At 34.8% G+C, this 21,990-nt stretch overlaps 1 long non-coding RNA gene across 1 annotated transcript; it reads right to left on the reverse strand.

The window, feature by feature from the left end:
* Nucleotides 1-232: 232 nt before the first annotated feature.
* LOC132070287 (uncharacterized) lies at nucleotides 233-20,687 on the reverse strand. The gene is made up of 4 exons (XR_009417940.1): nucleotides 20,626-20,687; nucleotides 14,102-14,232; nucleotides 11,867-11,924; nucleotides 233-518 (listed from the first exon to the last, which is right to left on the reverse strand). It is a non-coding gene; the product is annotated as an uncharacterized LOC132070287 (long non-coding RNA).
* Nucleotides 20,688-21,990: the final 1,303 nt, after the last annotated feature.

Genomic DNA, 21,990 nt, shown 5'->3' on the forward strand with positions numbered 1-21,990 from the left:
ATGGAAAAAAAGGCAGAATTTTTAAAAAAGACATTTAAAATTATTTACAAGTACATGACATGAAAAGATGTGAAATGTTTATTATAACTTCAAACAAAAAGTATTTCCCTGACATGAATGACAGTGAGCTGAGCAACAAAAGGACACACAGATATACCTCACATCAAAAGCAGTTTGTCTTCTAGAAATTCAGTTTCACATCCTTGAAACCTTTAGCTTTAATTTTACGGTTGCTGCCATACATGGAATAAGTTTTGATGATAGATTATCCAATTAAAATTTGTAAAGGTACAAACACATTAACAATCAGAGCATTCAGCTGGGGTTTTCTGTAGCTGTAAATTGCTTTACTAGGGCCTATTTTTTATATTTCTTTTCACATAATCACATCAGAGAACTGAACTGGTAGACTGCTAAGTTTTTGTCACTTCTGATATAACATTCTGGAAGTAATCACAAATCTTTGTGGTCCATCTTTCTTCAGCATTCCTCTTCCTTTTTTCTTCCTCTGAAGCAGTCTAAACAGACATGAAATCATGAAACATACAAAGGCAATTGTTATTCATAAACATACATTAGCTAATTAATTCCAGATATTTCATGATTATTCATCAACAAATAATGAACTGAAGTGAAATGAATTATTCACAATTGGTCTATGTCTTCAGCATCTTGCATTAATTATTAAAGTGTTGGTTCCTTTTGAGTCACTCTGGTTAGTCTCTCTCATGGTTAACAAGGACTGTTACACAAATCACAGAGCTCCAGAGAGCAAGACACAGAAATAACTTTAAATTGCTTATTTTATCCTTAATCACTTATGTATCATTATTTATAAGCTGAAAGTTCACCTGTATGAGAATGGTAGGAACTATTTCCCATTACAAAATTAAAACAAGTAAAAACCATAAAAATATGGTAGGAAATTTTAGGCCTTAGTTCTACCCCTTATTCTTAAAGAAGAATTAAAATGATGTTTGAGGGTTTTCATTACAAACATCTAAGTAAAAAATACACATGCCTAAATATAGCTGTATTTTTCTTTCTGAAAAGTACAGCTCACCAGTCAATGACTTGTATTTACATGGAATATAAAGGAGAAAATGGAATAAACTATAGTTTTTTTCCAATTACATTAAAACTCAGCTATTCTATTGTTTGTTTTGGGAGTTTTGAGGGTTTTATTGTTGTTGTTGTTGTTTTGGGGTGGTTTTTGTTTGTTTGTTTGTTTTTGTTTTTTTTTCTTCACAAAATATGTCCATTATAATTTACTTCCTATGTACTTAGAGAAAAGCAGGTGGATTATACAAGGAAATAGAATCCCATATGCACTATAAAGATCCACCTGAAAAAGTGTGACCAGACTTAAAAGAAAAATAATCTCTTTTTTGTTTTAAATAAATATCTTTCCTGATAAGAGTTTGGGGACAGTGGTGAAATGTATGTATCAAAAATTGTGAATCTATTTTCCCCTGCTTTATATTACTAACAAGGCTCTCTTCAAGACAATGATCTGTCCCTTCCACACACAGAGAAAAAATGACCTTTTGTTGTATCCCTATTTTCAGTTATTTATCGTATTCATGTATGCCAAACTGGGAATGGCTAAAATCCTCTTTTATGATCCTAAATATCCTCAGATAAAAATTTCCTAGAAATAATTTTTTTTTCATGAAAAAGTATCTTTTTTTTTTTTTTCCTGACTATACTATAAGTTATCGCTCCTTGTAATTTTAAAGGACTCAAAAAAAATTTCTCCTTTACAAGCTGCAATTGTCTTTTCTGGGCACTACCTGGAAATACTTTATTTTGCACATTTAAAGCAATGTCTGGCTGGATTTTTGCCTTTGTTAGAGTAGTTTTTTTAATTTTATATGACTTAAGGCACTTAAAGGCTTCCAAGGCAGAAGTGGGAAAGGCAGAACATCTCACCATGCAGTAAGTGTCAAGGAATCCCTGTGAGTTGAATCCCTGCTGGCTGAATTGTTGCCTTTCCTTGACAGCTTATTGAAGCAGAGGTGGGTGTGAAGCACTGCTGGGTGCATGCTGCTTTACTGGGAGGAAAGCCAGAGTGGGATGGAAAATACACCAGGGCATGTTCTGTATGTTGCAATACCAGGGGATCAGGACTCTGATGTACACCATGGAAGGCATCACTCCACTTGAGAAAGCACTTAACAGAAACCTCTCCTGTGCTTCTTATAGAAACAACACATAAATTTAAGATTGGAAATATATATTGGATCTTTCCAGAGATTCAATGGAGTTCTCACAGAATTGCTATGTAATAAAGAAATTATAGATATTGTTCTCAGATAAATGACAAAGTTATAAAAATACTTGTAATTGCTACAACCAGAGAATTACTATTAATGGTCACTAAATGTCAATAGCATTAGAGATCAGGGGCTTCAGCATGCAACATATTTCGATTATTGGAAAAGACATGGAAAGAGTTCCTATAGAGGTGCCCAAGTTAAAGCAAAAGTGAGGTAATTCGGCTTGATATAAATATCTTGCACCAAAGGGTAAACTAAGAAAAATTACTTTGCTGTGGACTAAGGGTTCCTGCTTACTGTTTCATAATCAGCTTTCTATTAGTCAGGCTTTAAAGATATCTACAAGTTTGCCTCTGTTGTGAATTCATAACTCCAATTCTTCTCGCTTCTGTTATGAACCCCTAAACTTCCTCTGGCACCCTTTATTGTACTGAAATTTTAAAGAAAATATGTGTGAAACTCATGTAAGGGGAAATATGATTTTCTAACCAGACAAGTGAGCAGTGTTGCTACAGTACTTACAAATAAGCATATATACAGAGGCAGGTGGCACAGATGATGCAAATCCTAAAGTCAAGAATTCTATAATACTAGATAAATTTTTTGACCTTATGAAAACACATGCACACAAAAAATCAATGAAGGATGAGCTAGAAGAGAGCATAGTTTAATCCTAAAGACCCAGTTTACACTTATTACATCAATAATTTCATTATCAAAAAAAGATATATGTGTAAAAAATAGCCTTGCATTCTGTTGTCTTCATCTATACAGTTGCAACTTGGTATTTTTACCATTTTTCACAATTCTATTCCATAGGTATTTTATTTATAATATCTGATCTCCTTTAAGAATTCCACATCACTGTTTCTTTAAATAAGAATACTCTAGGGGAAAACAGGAGATTGTTGCTTGGACTGTTCTAACACTTTTATGTCATAGTGAAACCTCAATAATCTCAAAATAGGAGAGAGAAACTCTTCCAGACTTAAGGCAGAGTCTAAAGTCTTAAGTCTCCCTGCTGAGACAGGGAGTAGAATCTACATGTCTTCATGAAAAAACCAAAGTGGGCTGTGTGGTATTGGAAATACACCCTACCCAGAATGCTGCAAACAGACAAGGGCAGGAGACTGGGCAGAAATCCCAAAGGAGCATTCCATGTTTTCTGTGCATCCCATGTTTTCTGAAGCAATGCTTGGTGACAATAATCCTACACTTCTGTGACAATCTTGACTGATAGGCTTACAGATAGAACAGTTATGTGCTGTATTGTGCACTTCTGACATAAGGAAAAATACATAGGTTATAAGGACAGGTTAAACAGAATCAGAAGTTATCTATATGCTAAAGACGATCCTTTGATTTGCTTGAAATCTGACATTTTCAGGTCTTCAAGTGGTTATAGCTTTCTTTTTTACATATGCATGTTTGGTTATGAAATATTTATAATATCATTTTGCCTATAACTCCTAGTAGTAAAGCAGGATCCCCTTAGATATTGTACATGGACATGAAAAAAACCCTCTGCCCCAAAGAATTTACTCACCAACCATAAGAGAAAACAGATGGGCAGAGACAGATGGAAGAAGGAAATAATGAGGCTTCTATGATGGATATAAGAAATGTAATTAGGCTGATCATTTACCCATGCATTGTAAAGTTTGTCATGACACCACAGACAGATTTTTCAGAGAAGTTCTGCACTACAGACCTCTTCTGTCTCCTGCTGTAACAAGGGCACTTCTGCCACTCAAAGCAGCACAGTTCAGGAGAAGTAACTTGCTCAGTAATTGCTTACTCATGTACACTTTTCTTAAGTGTCTCTTGGAAATTAGCCAGCTTCTAAGCCCTTTCACAGTGGGAAGATAAGGCAGAGATAGTGTTTAAAGCTTTTCCTTTTCTGTATTGTTAATGAAGCACCATCAGTTTGATAACATTCTGATGACCGTGCTTCCTAACAAGGGAGAGATAATAAAAGCATATTATTTATATATAAATATATTATTACTAATTCATAAGTACTTTTCTCCTCCCTACATTGTTACTTTGGTAGCAGAAGGCTGAAATTATCTCCTGACTGAAAAAAATTTACAGGTCTTTGGTTGTTCACTTATATCTAGTTAAGTTTGCAAAATTTTTCTTTACTAGAAACTGAAGATCTAATGATTTTGTGGTGTATTGAAGAAAATACATGAAGAATGGTTAGGTCACCTTTGGTTTTGAGCATGAATCAAACTTAATCTCCACAGAAGAAACAATGATTAAGTTAAAAAAGACAAAATACATTTGTCTTGTTTGTTTCATACTACATGCACAGGACATCTGCTCAGCTAGAAAAAGGACTGTATTTTTTGAGGTTAACAAAAATGCCATAAAGTATCCAAATAAATCTATTGTGTTTTATTGCAAGGAGAAATACATTTTTCTTGTCAAACACAGACATCTGGGCCTGTAGTATGAATATGGTAAATCGAATAAATGGTTAAGTGTACTTTCTCTCTAGAATTCAGATGTCTCTTGCACCTTAAAACATTTATAAAACACTCATTGCTTCCCAGAAATGCTGAAACCAACACACACATGCAAATATAAATCAATAAATAATAAAGGTCATTGATCATTCAATTAAAGAGGCACTTTGCAGTAAGCATCTTCATAATCTTGCACTAACACTTGATATTTCAGGAATAATACAATTTTCTTATCCTTAATTCTGAACATGGAGCAATTCACATTTAAATCAGAACTTTCTTAATTATGTTTAATTATGATTGAAATGCAAGGTGGGCCTGACAGAAATTGTGTATCTGCCCATGTGCTGTTATGGGAGGCAATGTTAAATCACTGCAGAGCACAAGCTCACTCTGGATAAAACAGGACCATACACTGGAAAGAAGACAAAGAGTCTTCAGTTATACAATCAGATCACGTACAGTCACAACAGTTTTTGATGGTCAGCAACTACCAATTCTCATGAAATGGAATATAGGAATGGGACAATGACACTCAAACTTCACATAAAACTCCTTGTATGGTTTTTGTCCTAGTATTCACCAAATTACCTGGAATTCTTCACGTAAGTTACATGAACCAGTGAATTTTTCTTTTCATGCACAAACCCCTAGTTTTGCTTCTTTTTGCACCAACTAAGAAAAAGGGTCCATTCACATCTGGCTGCACTGAATTAAATGTAAAACTACTGGTGCCTTCAGTGTGAAGAGGTTTCACTTGAAAATGTATTTTCTTCTTTCTTTTTTTCCTCACAGAAGAGCTGTCAAGTGTCTGAGAATAAAAATAATCCATGTATTTCATGTGAAGGAGCTAGAGCTAAGGTGAGGCAAATCAGGTAGCACCTTAAGTGCAATAGCAACTGGAGAAAACAGTCCTCTTGAAACATGCACTCAAGCCACATTCAGTTTTTCTTCAGCTTCAGTTATAATTTCAGATTTGAACTACATAGGTACACAAAAGGCTTCTGACAGTTATTGTTAAAACTAATGTTCCTTTAGAATAGCCATAAATTACAGCCCAGCCAGATTTCTAGTCTGTTCTTACTTTTTTCAGCAATTACCCTCTCCCTTCCCAGATTTTTCTTCTTTTCTTATCTGATGGTACCCAGATGTGGGGTGATCAAATTCACTTTTGCTGTGATATTCCTCTCTACACTGAAATGCCTGGCTAGCCTGCAAACATGTTTTGGCAAGGGCAGCTTCATCAAGCAAGATAACTAGGAATCTGATGATTTCAACCTCACTGCAGGCTACTTTATCCAGATTCAAACAGCATTTGTGATTATTCTTTTACCATTTTTGATGCTCTTCACAGTTTTGCTTGTCACCTCTTAACCTATCCTTCTCATTGTCAGAGACAGAATCAAAACACAGTACTGCAGTTATGTCCTCTGGAAACTTGGTAAGTGAGTGACCTCTGTGTGGATTGAATTCTGGATAATGAAAAAAATGTAGTTATTTCCACTAGATCAACAAATAACATTGGGAAAGAAAAAGGTGTAAGAACTTGCTCCTTAATAATATAGCCACTTTGCTGAGTTGCAATTAACTTTATGTATTTGTAGATAAGTAACTGTTCTGACAAGAAAGTGGTAAGGCAAAATCCAGCATTTCTTTAGGATTTCTACAAAATGCTTCCAAATTCTATTTTCTTGTGAAGAATGGAGGTAAACTCCACAATGTCTCTGCTTTCTCAGACACATTTTTGTCATGACATTTTCTACTTCCCCTGGTGCTGTCTAATGTGTTAAGTGTGTCTGTCTTTTGAATGTCTCACAAGACTGTAAAATGCTTAACACACAGCTTTCATTTTGTGCTTCAAGCCTTGACTTTGATACTTAGGAAAATGGCCATAACTCAGAACTGGTTACCATCTGGGCTACCTAACCTCAAAACAACCTGTGTTTGGCAGCTTTTTTTGTTTTAATTAAGAGTTTTGGAAGGCTAAATGGCAAGCAAAACAGAGCTTTTGTTTCTATAATGAGAACCTCTGAGACTGAACACTGCAAAACAAAATGGACAATACAGTAACAAATTTTATTACTGCCACACTTCATGGCTTGATTCATGTCCCAATTAAACAGTGTACAATGCAATACAGTCCAATGGAGCGCAAAGTGTCCACAAATTCTGAAATATTCTGCTCTCACAAAATACAAACTATACATTTCCTTGCATTTTACAAGTATTTAAATCGGTAATATACAGATACATTCAAAAAGAATCCTAAATTTATTACTGTTGTGATTTCAGGGATCATTTTAACTCTGGTTTCCAGTAAGGAATGGTGGAAATATACTTTTTAATAATTCATGGTTTTCAAACATGCTACATGTCCTTGTAGATATTTGAAAGGTCACAAGATTTTAATAATTTGATTTTAAAGAGATCAATTTTACATCAGAATGTATTTTGAAATATTTGGAACCAGCTCCATTTATCATCTGATTTTATAGGTACTATCCTGCTGTGTTATGTAGGGCTCAAATGGCTTCAAGCGCTTAATAAAAATTGAGCTGTTTCAAAGGAAAAGTAGATCTTACAAACGTGTCATGTACCTAACCTTAAGCCTCTAAATGTTTCACATTCTGAATTGTTTGCTTCTAAAAACCTAAAAGAGAACATAATGCCATCAAGATTTGCATCTAAAAGACATAAACCATAAAACTAGGCTAGTGGGAAAAAGAAGTAAGCTGTTGTTGATAGTTCTCATTGATATAAGACAGTGAGGATGACAAAGGGTATAAAACTGGCTTTCAGCCATCAAATCAGTAAGATATATTTCAAGAATTCAAAGTGATATAATGACAAATTTTAGAAAGAAAAATGAACACATGAGTAATCTCCAACATTCATGAACTGAACTTGTCTGTAGGCTGGAAAAACCAGCACAAGCTTGTACTGAAGTCCCATTATCAGATTGAATTTGGGAAAGTCCTTGAGCTAAAAGGCTTGGTCTCTTTCTCAGAGTGTTAGAAGGAATTCAGAAGAAAATTACTGTAATTGCCATGTGGAAACAAAACAAATGGGCAGCAAGAAATCATTCCCAAGAGCACTCTATACCAGGTTCTTTGGACAACATATCCATTTCACTCTGTGTTTTCTGAACATGATCTCCCATCTGTTTCATCAATGAGCATGGTGACTGGTGTATCCAACACACCCAAACCCAGTGAAAGTCCAGTGTTTGCTTATGTCTCCACCTTTGCCACAAACCAAGAAGTCCTGATGAAGAGTTAACCTGTCTTAGGGAAATAGATGGTAGAAAGGACTAGGAAGAAAATTTAAGAGGACAGAAGGATCAAGGATGCCACAGAGAGGTAGTGCTGACAGGTGATAGGAGTGAAGAGATATTGAGATTGGTGCAACTGAAAAAATAAAATAGAAAAAAATAGAACTAGAAGAACCTGGTACTTAGGCAGAGGAGTGCACTATTCTTGTTTTCTTTATTTTCCTAGAATTTCATTACTCTTGTGCCATCTCTTTATTTTAGCTTCTGTCTCCTTTTCCACTCATCTTTATGCTTTCTCCTGTGTGTATCTCCCTCTTTTCAGTCTCCATTTACTTAATACCCTTCCAAACACCCATGGTTCCACCTCTTCTTGCCTTCTCCTTGTTCAGAGGAGATAAAATATGTTTTCTAAAGTAAATTACAGACATTTGATGTCAATAAAGACATTTAATTAGATTCATAGATTTGTGTTTAATAGTAATCCTTAAAAGCCTTTGAGTTGAAAACTTAGACACTTTTATAAAGAATCAATGTTTTGAATATAGAGAAATCAAAGCAGTGTCTAGCAGTATGTTTGACACAAAAAAAAAAAAATTAAAAGGAAGCGAATGACATATTGTGATGGGAATATATTATTTATTTGAAGATTGTAGTCATAATATATTAATGAAAATAAGAATGACTGCTCTTAACAGTGATGATTCCCATCCTCCTGGTTAACGACGTGTTCAGACGCTGTCCAACAGCACCATGGACAGTGACAAACAAGCTCCTGCGCCAAAGTTCAGCTGTGGCCACAGTTCATCACTTCAAGCTCTTGAGAGGAGGCTCGATGACTCAAGACATTCTGAGCCTTTCACTTCTGTCATGGTCTATCCTCAAGTATTTAATATATGAAACTTTTGATTTGTGCCAGAAGAGTATTTTAAATTTATTCTTGGATCAGGTTTACCTTCTGCTTGGAAAAATGCAGTATTTTTCTGCCTTCTCACACTTACTCTTGAAGTCCTCTCTTAAATCTGTCTAGTTATCTTCAGATAACATTAATATCCTATCCCCTCGTGAAGCTCAGATTTCTCTAGGAAAATGTTGCTCAATAAGAATTACTTTACAGAAACCTGAGCTTTCCTAACAGTTTTCAATCATGTAAAAGAGGTTTCTTAAAACATCATTCTTTCAGACCTTGACCAGTTCAGTCAATTGTGAAATAAGACTTCAGAATGTATTTTAAAAGAAATCTTATGAGATGGAAGAAATTTGTTTAAAATTAAATTTCTTTAAAAACCACAGAGGGATCTTGTATGGAATGCTCAAAATGACATTGAAATGACATTCCAGTCACATATCCAAACTGCCATTCTATCTGTGCTATTGTTTTTGGAGGCAATTGCAAAAGATCCTCTCCAAGGTACGACTCTGACACTCAGACTATTAGACAGTTCTAAAGCTGCCAGTTCAGGATCCCACATTATAAAGTGAAGCCACCTGAGTTTCATTCCATCAGTTCAACCTACCCCATTACAAAAATGTTCAAGGTTCTTCTATCTTACCCTTGGAGAATTTTCAGCAAAGACTTATATTACTGTTTATAAACTGAGTTAATATAAAGACAAAAACTCATTACAGTGAAAATAATATTCTTATATTTAGCTCTTTGGGAATAAAAGCAGCACTGACATATACAATATTGCTATGTTCTCCAAAAGACTTGTGAATTTAAAATCACTGTGTCATCCCACAAAATGGTCAAATGTTTTCTGTAACTCTTTTTCAGTCTCACATTTTAGAATACAGGATAAGTCACTAAAGTGCTTTCCCCACATTACTTTGCCTGTATACTGCTGTTCATTGAAAGATTAAGTACAAGTGGAGTATCAAGAGGAGCAATCAAGAGTTGATTTTGTATGCTTGCAGCTAGCTTGAAAACAAAAAGCCTTTAAACAATCATCAGTGATTTCCCTGTAGTTTGACTTACACAGCCTGGGAATGCAAATCAATATAGTGTAACTTCAATGCTGCATATTTTACTCTAAAATTTGATGCTTGTCATATTTGATTGTCTATAGATTTGTAGACCATTACTCCACAGAATTTATAATTGTTATATCTGTGCTTTGAATTTTTAGTGTTTACTTGTCAAAAATTAAGCTTTAGATTTACCTACAGTTCTATTTGTTAAGTATATGACCATAATCTTGGATATAACCACCTAAATCAGGATTGAAAAAACAGAAGCCAATGCACTTTTGCTGGTTAGAAACAGAGTGAATTCAGCATGAATTTATCTTCTCCCAGGGAAAAAGGGCATCCTTAATGCCTATGAGTTTTCAGTAACATTAAGCCATCATTTAAAAAACACTTTTCCATTTCAATTTGAAAAGACTTATTTTTAAAGCTTAGGTTTAGAGCTTAATTTTGTAACATAGATGGAGAACAAGTGGGAGAAAACCCAGCCAAAACAGATAATCTGATAGGTTTCTGATTTAATTGACCCAAGCAAATTCCTGCCCTGTAAACTATCATTCTTGTTTTAAGTTGTTTTCTGAGAAGCATTTGTTTATTTGACAAAAGGACCAACATCCTTATGTAAAAAACCACTTCTGTATCAGATCTGGTTTTTTGCTTTCTTTATTGCACCAGATTGGACCCTTACAAATTCCTACTCACGGAATGAAAACACACACACATATTATTTCTGAAAACAGACTTCTGAGGATCTACTCTAAATCCACAGATGCTTAAGTGTTCCTGGACCATGTCTGAAAGCCTTAAACCTCCACTTACATTGTTCCCATGAGCAACTTGATACATGAAATACTATTTTGAGGTATTTCATGGAAACAAAGGTTCATATCCATAACTCTTTTCTGCTTTATCCATGGCATCCCTCTCTGGGACACTGCATCCCTATTTCACATGTACTGGTAACTTTTTCTCAGGAAAATTCTGCAGAAAAAGAATAGTTTGCACTTTTGAGACTAGAGTGCGTGGGAGACAAACTGGTCACAGCTGCAGCAAAGTTATTTGTGGTCTAAAATAGGCCAGACAGGCTTAGGAAAGAAATGTTCAAAGAAAAAAGTGTTTGCTGAGGTGTTACCACAGCAGTAAAATCGCTATAAATAGCTTGCACAGCCTGTGAATGAACACTTGCAAAAAACCCACTCCTTAAAATGGAAAAAAAAAAAAATGTTCACAGAAAATATCTGAGGATTTCTTTTATCTTTTCTTAGGGGAACTGTGGCTCCTTATTTGCTATTATTGATCTTTTTATGAAACCTTGCATTTTTGGTTTACTGTAATTGAGAAAGTGAGTGAATCATGCTCTGAAACTGTAAAGTTTCATATACTGTGAGTGGAAAATAATTAACTAATTAAAAATGGTTCATATAGTACCTCATGAGTCACAGCTTGTGCGTAATACCATGCCAAGTCATCATGTGCAGTGTTTAGCTCTTGAACTCCATTTGTCTCCAATTTGTTAAAAAAATGAGTTTTATGCCAGATTCCCAAGTCATGCAGGAATTTGAGAGCCCAACCTTGTTTCTTTCCCCCAAATCCATTGTGCAACATTGCCCATTTTTGGTGCTATCCTCCCCAGTTTGCTAAATTATGTTAAATAACATTCCTGTGGTTACAAGAACACTGGAAGTTCTTTAAATCACCCTTTTCCAGCCCAGAGGATAGTAAGTTTCTTACCTATGGTAAGTATCATGTTTTACTCACTGACTCCAAAAAGCTGCAATTCTAAAGTGGAAAGAAATGTGACAAACCCCATACTTATTGGCAGATCCAATTTTAGTACATGTCTTTCAAAGCTACCATAATGTCAGACATAAATGCCTCACCTAAATTTTTTTCATCACGAGATGCTTCATTTCCAAATGAAGATCTGTTCTGTCTTTCCTGAAAGCCAGAAATTGTACAATATACAAGTTTAGTCATAGAGTGAGCTGAACAGGTTACATTTTTGTAAGCTTCATGTTAAAACATTAACAAGCTATCATTATATATATTATCTGAGGTATAATTATCTTTTATGACCTTTTCAGTGTATTCCTGTTATATTTTTTAATACAGAACAATTACTGTTAATTAGTGGTTGCTGATGAAACAGACGAGCCATGTTAGATTGCAAGTATCAATGCAGGAGCCTTGTTACTTTAAGCACAGATTCAGATGAGTCATTAAAAAGTTCTAATGAATAAAAAGGCAGTAAGCAGGAATTTTGGTATAGAATGGTATAATACTCAGGAAGCTACACTACTAATAATCCATGTTATCCTTAAATTCTCTGACTGCATGAATCATTTTACTCAGAAACAGCGAGGGAAAAATTGCACTTCACTTTTGTGAAATGGCTCTATGGCAACTGAGCAGAGAAGCATTTGTGTTAATTCTTCTACTGAATTTACTATTGAGAAGCACAAGAGTTATTTCATCATCCTTTCAATGTTCTTACTCTCATTAGAATTGCCTAAGAAGCTGCATCATGGAACAGTTTTAAAGTGAATTTGTTCTCCCTATACAGAACATATGTGACTGAGGTACTTTATTTTATTTTGTAAAAGAAAGCCAGTAATTTGGAAGTAAAAACAGCAGTATTCTCTCTGCTTAAGCATCTCAGAACAGCAATACAATTCTGACTGTGAATTCTGTATACACTCTGCTATTTTGAGATTCGAAGAGTTGCAGTACATATTTTTTTTGTGACAGCTTAGCTCACAGCATTATATTTTGCCACAGAAATTTAGGACCTGAGCCAAAATGGAGGCAGTGGAAACGTTCCCATTGACGTCAGCGAGCCTTGGATAAGGCCCCAGACGGCTAAGGACTAGGATTGTCAACTTACAATTAATGTAATTAATGCATCTACACTGGCCCTAGAGCAGTCCAGGCATAAAATTCCTCTTTTGCTCTTAGAATTTAGCATCTTTTACTAGGAACTTTGAGAAAACACAAATTAAAATAGGAAGAAAAAAAGGGGGGCAGAAGACAAAGGAGGAAAACATCTACAGCTTTTTGAGGATAAACCAGAAGTTTATAGTCAAGCCTCTGTATAACCTGTTAATTGTTGATCTCTAATATAACAGAATAATAACATTCAGCAATGCAATGCCAGTAGATACAAAGGTAGTTTCCATTCACAGTTCAAAGCTATTGCCTTTATGGGTCTGAAATCTTTCTCAATTAAACTAAGGTGTCTAAAAAGAAAGGAGGAGTCTGAATCTAGAAACTGAGTTACAGTGATAACAGTAAAATAACATTTCAGTTTGTAAGAGAGCTGTTTCTGATGTCTTAATGTGCTTCCTACAAGTATTTTTGAGGGGTTGATAAAGGTAACTAATGCAGTGTGTCTTGTAGAGGATCACTAGCTAATATTGCAAGCAACAGCTTCAGTAAAACTAACAAAGTGAACAGACAAAACTTATACTATTTCCTTATTGCTTTTATATTCTAAGCCTTTTTCTTTTCACATAATAACGTTTGGGCTCTCTACTTCATAATTTGACCTTCCACTTATTTCTTTTTGTAATGTTTCATGTCACTTATGTTTAATTCTGTAAAAAAATGCACTTATTTTTTAGTTAATTAGATATTATATCTTTGTGGGAAAGACACATTGTTTCAATGGGTTGCAACTCGTAAGTACCTAGTACTCATACTGAGATCTATTACATGTCACTATAATGTTATGGATGATTAATGCTGAATTATTAGTTCATAGGTTCATTTCAGTGAAATTTTCCAAATATTAATGATAGGGTCTCATATTCTAGTACTTCCTCAGAGACTTACGAAATTTAAAAACCCCAACTCATTAGTAAATATCAAAGCCATAGTAGGAAGGTTGATGTGATGAAAGCATTTAATCAGATGTTCACACAAACAAGCTAATGAACATCTGAGCCATTTTTATGATTGTAACAGAACATTCAGTTTGAAGAAATAAATGTCATCTGTACATTAATTACTCATTTGCATATAAAAGGTAGTTTTATTTTACTGTGTTGTCCAGAAAATCATACTGGTAGTAGTACCCATTTAAAAGAAATAGTTGTTTTTATAAAGTTTTTACTTACCCTGTGGAGAGTAGCAACACTTTCAGGAAATGCTTTAGGCTCCTGAAGAATCTGAGAAACATCTGCTTCAATGAAAATATTTTCCTTCTGAAATGCTGAACATTTAGCACTTACTTATAGGCATTTCATAGCTGTAAGAGAGAGGGGATGATAAAAATCAGTCGGAACTTGGGAAAAATAGTTTGACTTCTTGTTCTTGACTACAGAAAATTACAGTGCCAATGTAGGGGGGAAAGTGCATGTTTCAAAATGGGATAATGTTAGAATTAGGGTATTTAGGAGTACATCACTGAATACCCATTTCAGTAGTACAGGATATTATGTATGTCACTAAATTAATCCACAATGTCTTTGACAACGTAATGAAGGAAATAGAGTCACTTTCGTCATTTCGTCGGTGGATGAATCAGCCAACTAGTTTCCAACACCACAAGCAAAACCAGTTGGAATTAATAACTTTTCTAAGAAAAGTAATTTCCTGAATTTGGGTATAGCTTCAGCAAATTCAAAGTTAAGAAAAGAAAGACAGAGGGAAAGGAAAAAAAATGAGCCAAGTAGGTAGGTGAGTTTAAAATAGTATTTTTTTTCATTTGACATTTTTGAAAGAAAATATTTCAACTTTGATACTTTTTTATTTCTAAACTTTTTTATTTCTAAAATTTTTAAACTTCTGAAGTATATTAGAAATTATCCAAATAAATGCAAATATTTCCCCTCTATCTGAAAAAGATGCCCAGCTACAACTGTAATATTTTCTTTCTTCACCATGCAACATTTCTCACCAGCCACTGAACCAAAACAGCCACTATTTGAAAAGATCTTCCCTTCAGTTCCTCTAGGGACTATTAGCTGGCAGTGGTATGATCATGTCCCCCCAGTCTGAACTAGCCTGAAATACCAAGGTAGGCACTGGTGGGATACAGCCACATATAAACCAAGGAATTGTCTATCTGGTAAGGAAAATATCTGGATGCTTCTCTGAAGGGTTTATAATAGCACAAGTGAAGGTAGAGAGTGTATTCATCCTTGTGTTTGTTGTGTTCATCCTTCTCATTGTCTCTCAATTTTGTCTCCCTACAGAGCTGGAATCTGATTTTGCAATGTGAAAGGCACAATACCTTTCAAATATGATGGAAAAATTAAAAAAACCCCACCAAAACAACCAAAAAAATCCCCCAAACCCATCGAATTTCTAGAAGCATGGTTATCAAGAACCAAGTGTGCTCTATATATCCGGCTGAAAAACCAAAAGCTGCTGAAAAATATATGTGAGTTTATAAAAGCCTGAATATAGGGACACATTTAGTCTAAAAGGTGGAAGATTTTAGAAAAGCTGGAATCCATGCAGAAAAGAGCAAAGCAGTTTTCAATTTCTAAGCGACACAAACAATAAATTTTCCATGATGATGACTGCACTGACACCTTAGAGCAATTTAGAAAATTACTGCCTATTTAATTATATTGAAGGAACTTTTAAAAAATTTTTGTTATGTTGAATTTATCCTATGAAATATTATTTATGTACATAACAAATGACTAAATGACTCACAAAAGAAAATGAGTGGTTCACCACTTCCAGGGGGAAATACAATAAAGATTGTGTTGAAGAAAATGCATTAAATACATAAACAATGAGATTTTAAGCTCCTTAAAAAAAAGGGAAAAAGAGAGAGAAACTGCAGCTGAAAAATGGGAATGCCAACAGCTCTCTTCCAACAAATATTACTGAATCAGCCAGGAAAGATAAGGGATCTCCTCTCACATATGAGAATTAGGAAACCTGAAAAACATGTCCCCAAGCAGACACTGAAATACAGTATTTCTCAGCAATATTATGTATTCAGTAATCTGGGACAGGATATGTAAAGGTCCTGTTTCCACCTGAACAATGAATTTGGTGAAGAGAAACATGTTCAATCAAATGTCTTTTTTGGGCTGCTACCCATTGAATCAGCCTCTGTTCATATGAATGCAGTAGTAAGATATCTCAGGAATATTTTGTGTTCCATAGCCAGAGTGCAAATTCAGTAAAAGAAGAGTAATTAACAAGCTTTTACAAACATGGGTCATGTCAATTTCTTTAGAATCTTTGTCTTTTGTTACTTTTTTTCAAATAGAATTTTAACTTCCACCATTAAAAACAAGAAAAGAAAATAGGTCCTCCTAAACTTCTCAAAACCAAAATACCAGGTTATTTATAGGTATTTCTAACATATAGAATAGGCCTTTTGCTGATTACTTTTAGATGCCTTGAGTATACTTTTTGCTGCAGACATGACTGACTTCAGCATTTATTGTCTTATTGCACTGGTTTTCAGAGTGAAACTGCTGTTTAGCAGCTCTAAATTCCTTTAGAAAAGAGATGCAGAAAAAATTTCCATAAAGGTACTTTAATTCCATTCACTCTCATTTCTAGACATTTCCTGTCCATCTATTTGACAGTGTCCTTGCATTCTGTTACCATTCTTAACAGGTGAAAGCATCATAAATCCTGGATGTTTAAACTGATCTGAACCCTGTTGTTAAGGTCAGCTCACAACAGAGGAAATCAATAAAAAACAAATTAAGACATGGATTTTATCTAATTGGCTCATGTTTCCACAGTATGTGATAGTATGTTCTTGGAAATGCAAAACTCAAACACTGTTATAAGTCTACTCTTGCAAATGATTTTTTTCTTCCTGGTGTAAAAAAAATAAATTATACTTTGGAATAACTGACTCCATAGTAACTGTAAAAAAACCAAGATAGATCTTAAGGAGATTAGGCAACAGAAAACGTATATACATTTTCTTGAAAAAGAAGTTACTATATTGTACTTGATATTTTCATTCTCAGTGAAAGAGTGATTGCAGTCACTTCAGAGTTAAATAAACTGAGCTCTGTGAACTGACTGCTACAGATGAGAGAATCTGACATTTACAAATCTATGAAATGGGAGTAGTCATTAAGAGCATAAAGATGTGAGTCCAGCACTCCAGGAGAAGAAACAATAGGAGTGCATCACACCTCAGTCAATGACTTAGAACCTGTTTTGTGATATTGTGCTTTAGTTTCTTTAGCAAAAGCACTAAAGCCCTGAGAGACAATAAATTCTTATACACTTAGTAATTATGTGGGATTTTACAGATTTTTATTATTATTATTTTTCATGTATAAAGTGGGGAAACCCACTTATATTGTCAAACCTTCAACACCTTTAGAGACTTCACTTGGCTCCCTACTAAGCCTTAAATGCTTGAACTGGGTTTGTTGCCTTTTCTCCTTTGCTCTCCCGCGTGACATTATGACATCACTGACCAAAAATTCGGACCCATCTGCAAAAGGACATTTAATAAAATTAAAATGAACTAATTGAAGGTGTGAACTGAGCTGCATTATCCAATTCTTACACTGCTGTTTATTTCACACAAAGGTTTACTTGACTAAAATAACTCAAGACCATGCTTCTGACAAGAAATGTCCATTCAGATGTAATAGACTGCAGTCTAACTTCACACCTTTGGCTAATTCTTCCTAATTTCCCCTGTGTCTCTGTTTGGAAAAATATCCTGGAGGCACACTAATCCTTGAATCAGCTACACAATCTTTGTAATACAAAATTGGCTACATGCCTGGAACTTCTGGTCTCTGAAGTTTTGTCTTTCATGCAGTATTTTTCTTTTAATATTCCAGACAAGTAAAGTCCAGATGTTTTCTGCTGTTTAAGAAAGCAAACACAGGGCACCCTTAGGCATTCAGTCATTTATTTACAAAAGTCCCATTAAATTTGGTATATTTCATTTGACAATCATAGATACTGTTTGTCTTTGAATTGCTTTTCAAATAGAAAATATCGCTTAGTACTTTAGGACTTGCATACCTGTAAATGGAATAGGACACTGAATAACCATGTTCTCCATCACTGATTTCTATTTCTAGAGTATGCAGGGCTTGAAACAGTTAAATTGCTTACCCAGCTAGTCAAACTGACTATTTGTTCTACAAAGACAGATACAGATCTCTATTACAACAAATACTGGGTCCAAGTAATTAATTTTTCTAAAATTTACTACTCCCTATAATGATTTATCAATTACATATTTTAAAACAAGAAACTCAGAAAAAAAAAGATAAAAAGAGACTTTAATTCCTGTACAGCATTATATTCACTTCTTAATTCTCCTTCCCAGATGTATCTCTGGCTACATCTAAATTTCTTAAGACATTTCTTGAATAAATAATTTTATCTATCTCTCCTAGTCATTTATAACATAGCCCTGTATTTCTCAGAAAAACCAGTAGCTTTTTTGATCCTACAGGACATGTTTATTAAACAGGAAAGAAGAAATTCTACTACCAAGTATGCCAATGCCACCATTTAATGCATGCTTTCTCTGCACAGTTTTTCTCTTTGCCCATCTATGTATTAGCAAACAACACTTAGTGAGACCAGTTTATTATCAAGATTTTTTTATTTGTCTCTAAAGTAATTTTGTTTAACATCTAATTACATTTGAACTACATCTTAATGTTTTTATACATTGTATCACAGTAAGGATATAATTTGCAGTAAGGGAGTAATTTGGTCGATTTCTGGATTAGGACGATAATTAGGAAGATGTGTACACTGGTAATATTGCCTGTGGTCCAGAGAGCTGGGCAAGACACGGTTCCCAAGGCAGTGGGAAGCAATAGGTCCCTCCCTCCATCCCTTCTCCTCAAGAAGTCCAGATGGGTTCCCACTGTAAAGTACGCAATTACAGAGGGTGGAAGTGCCACACCATGTCACCAACTCCATCCTGTCCTGCTGCCCTTAGCAGGGTTCCCTCCCAGCTCCTTGGTGCACAGTCCAGACACTGACAGCACAGTCACCCATAACAACAAAAACAACAGCACTGATAACTTTGGTATTGCACTTCCTGGCTCCATTTTGGACTGCTCTGGAATTTCTGTCTCTACTTTTGTGCCACCATTCTGGCTCGATATAAGTATAAATACCTGCACAGGAGACAAGAAAGGGTCCCTTTCTTCTAGGAAATAAGAGACTTATAACGCATACATTACTACCTTAATGACATTGCTTCTTATATACTTATTTTACATATTCTGACACTTCCTCTCTCAGCAGAATACCAGAAAATTATCATAGTGGTTTTCATTGTTTCATGTCTCTTAATTTTTTGAGTAATTTTCTTAGTGCCTTGTTGCCATAGTGTTTTATAAAAACTGGCCATGTTGTAATTGATTGAAAATTGAAGCAGGAATGAGCAGAGAAAAAAAATAAATTAGAAATATTTTCTTTATAAATTTTTAGATAGCATTTAGCCATCCTATATCTGAAAATATTACTTCACAGCACAATTTTTAATTTTTACAGTCAAATAAGTGTGTGTCAGTCAGATCCTTTGTGCCTAATTATACAAATTCCACCAACATGATCTCTGAAAATCCTCACATTCCACAGAGTCCAGCTATCAAAAAGTCACTTGCATTACCTTTACATATTTGAATAATATTCCAGAAGCCTGAGAACAGTCATGTAAATATGTTCTCAAGAACATGCAAGGGAAAACTTCAGTCTATCTATTGCTATTATATTGACAATACATTGAAATTAAGTACATAAAAATGGTTCAAGAGAAATGCTCAGTTTCCCCTGGATTGAGAAAGGAACTGAATTATTGACAGCAACAGGGGCTTCAAAGACTAGACAAATTTACAAAACCCAAAGGCTGAAACTTGGACTTTTCAACAGTTTAACCAAGAGGATAATTAAAATTTTTTTACAGATTGAGCTTTTGAAACATTACCTTACCACTTATGGATCAGGTGAGAATAACAGACTCTTTAAATTATTTCTGTATTTTCTTTCATTTGATTTTTTACCAGCTTTTAACAATAATTGTAACAAATGCATTTCTAATCACAACCAAATGTTACAGTTTAAACCACAAGATATGCAGTTTCCTCTTTTGTATTAACAACAAGAACAAAACAGAAATTCCTATCTAGCATACTAGAATCCCCTTGTTGTTTCCTTCTATTCTGGTGTCTCTAATAAAGCACTGTTGCCTTTCCTGTAGCATTACCATAGCAAATTATCTCTCGCAATTGCTTTGGTGATGAATGTGAAAATGTAAGGTTCAGGACAGATGATGCTTTGGTGAACTTACTGCTGAAAGGGAGCGGATTCAGCTAAAGCCACATGGACCTGATTTCCTTAAAAAGAGATAGGGTTGGTATCAGGTCACTTTATGGAGAAGAAATACTTGAGAGGAATCTTTCATCTTCTAGTATTGTCTATGTTGTCCTGAGAGCAAATCAACTATCCAAGGGAATCTGAAGCTAGGCAGGCGCTAAAGGAAATAAAAGTAAATATCTCTTTCCATTTTAACATTTTCCCTCCTTTCTGTATTGCCTTCATAAATTCTACTTGATGCTTCAATACTGAAAACACATCCTGTTCTCTAAGAGCACAGGTACGTCTTCTTTGAATGCAGTTATTTCTGTTTGAGTAAAATTTTCTAACTCCCCGATCTTACCACAGAAGTTTTCCCCCTTCAGGGTAACCACTGGAACTGCAAGCTTCTATCTGCAACTCCCTAGGAAATGAAAAGTAGCATGAATTAAATGATAATAAAACCCCCAGTATAAAAAAATACCAAACCTCTAAGATTTCTAATTTGATAGATTCAAGCATCAGTAAATCAGTGTCAAGTTATTTTATCTACTCCTGCAGCAAAGGAACTGAAAGAGCATAAAAGACCTCAGTAAGACCCTACATAGAAACAAAATTGGACAGCAATCCACTATTCCTCAAGAGTTTATTTTTTTTCCCCCTTCTTATTGCCCAGTTTTTAAAGGCACCATCTGGGGTAGACACTTGTGTGAAACTTCTGTAGAGGATGCAAACTAGGAATGTGTTGATGGAAAGCCACTGGGGAGTTTTACTGCCAATAAACAAACTGGAAAAGGCCCTTTCTTTCTTTGCCCTCCAGAGAAACCAAAGGATCACTTGTACAAATTGGTTTAAAGCTGGTATGTTTTCCCCTTTTTCCTCACTGAGTATTGCTGAAGTGATGCATGGTTTCCTCCTGAACATTCTCAAACCTCAGCTGGGGATTTACAAGGATGGATTCTGCCCATGTGTGTGCAGGCTTGACTATACCCATTTGGGCTTCAGAGGACAATTGCTCATTTTTACAAATGTTTTAAAGTCCAGTCAAAATAATAACGGAAAATAATTTTTGATTCTGTAATAACTTTAAGGTTAGTGCTGTTTTTGCAGCTGAATTTGTTTTATTTATATGTTCCATTAAAAGAAAAAACCTTCTGCCTCTTCTAAGAAAACATCATTAGCTCACTGACACACCCATATATCACCAGCTAGGGAAGAAAGGATAAAATATGGCATTGCATGAGCAAGCCATGGGTTAGAAAACAGATTTTGCTTCTGGTTGGTAATCATGTACAGGCTATTTTTTCAGTGCCTTAGTATCATATGTTTTTAGGACAAAGACATTGCAATATAATTTTTTTCACTGAATTTTCTGTGATTTTTCACTGACATATTTGACTTAATTCTATGGATTTTTTTTTCTCTTCTGCCAGGTAATTTCCAATTTTAAGCACTTTTTTCTTAACTTCAAACTGAAAGAATTGTGCAGCAATGTTGACCAAGCCTTACATTACACCTATATAGTACAATGATACTCTGAAAGCATTTCACAAGTGGAGAAAGCTAGCTAACCTACTTTTGGCATGCAACAGCTATTCTGTACTATTGCTGCTGTAAATTCTCCATCCTTCAATTTTTTGGTAGGGAAACCATGTCATCTTACTCTATTTCCTAAAAAATGAAGCTGTATATGTACTATATATTCATGTTACTGTAGGGGCTACATGTT

The sequence above is a fragment of the Ammospiza nelsoni genome, chromosome 1 (assembly GCF_027579445.1).
Source record: "Ammospiza nelsoni isolate bAmmNel1 chromosome 1, bAmmNel1.pri, whole genome shotgun sequence".
Lineage (NCBI taxonomy): Eukaryota > Metazoa > Chordata > Aves > Passeriformes > Passerellidae > Ammospiza > Ammospiza nelsoni.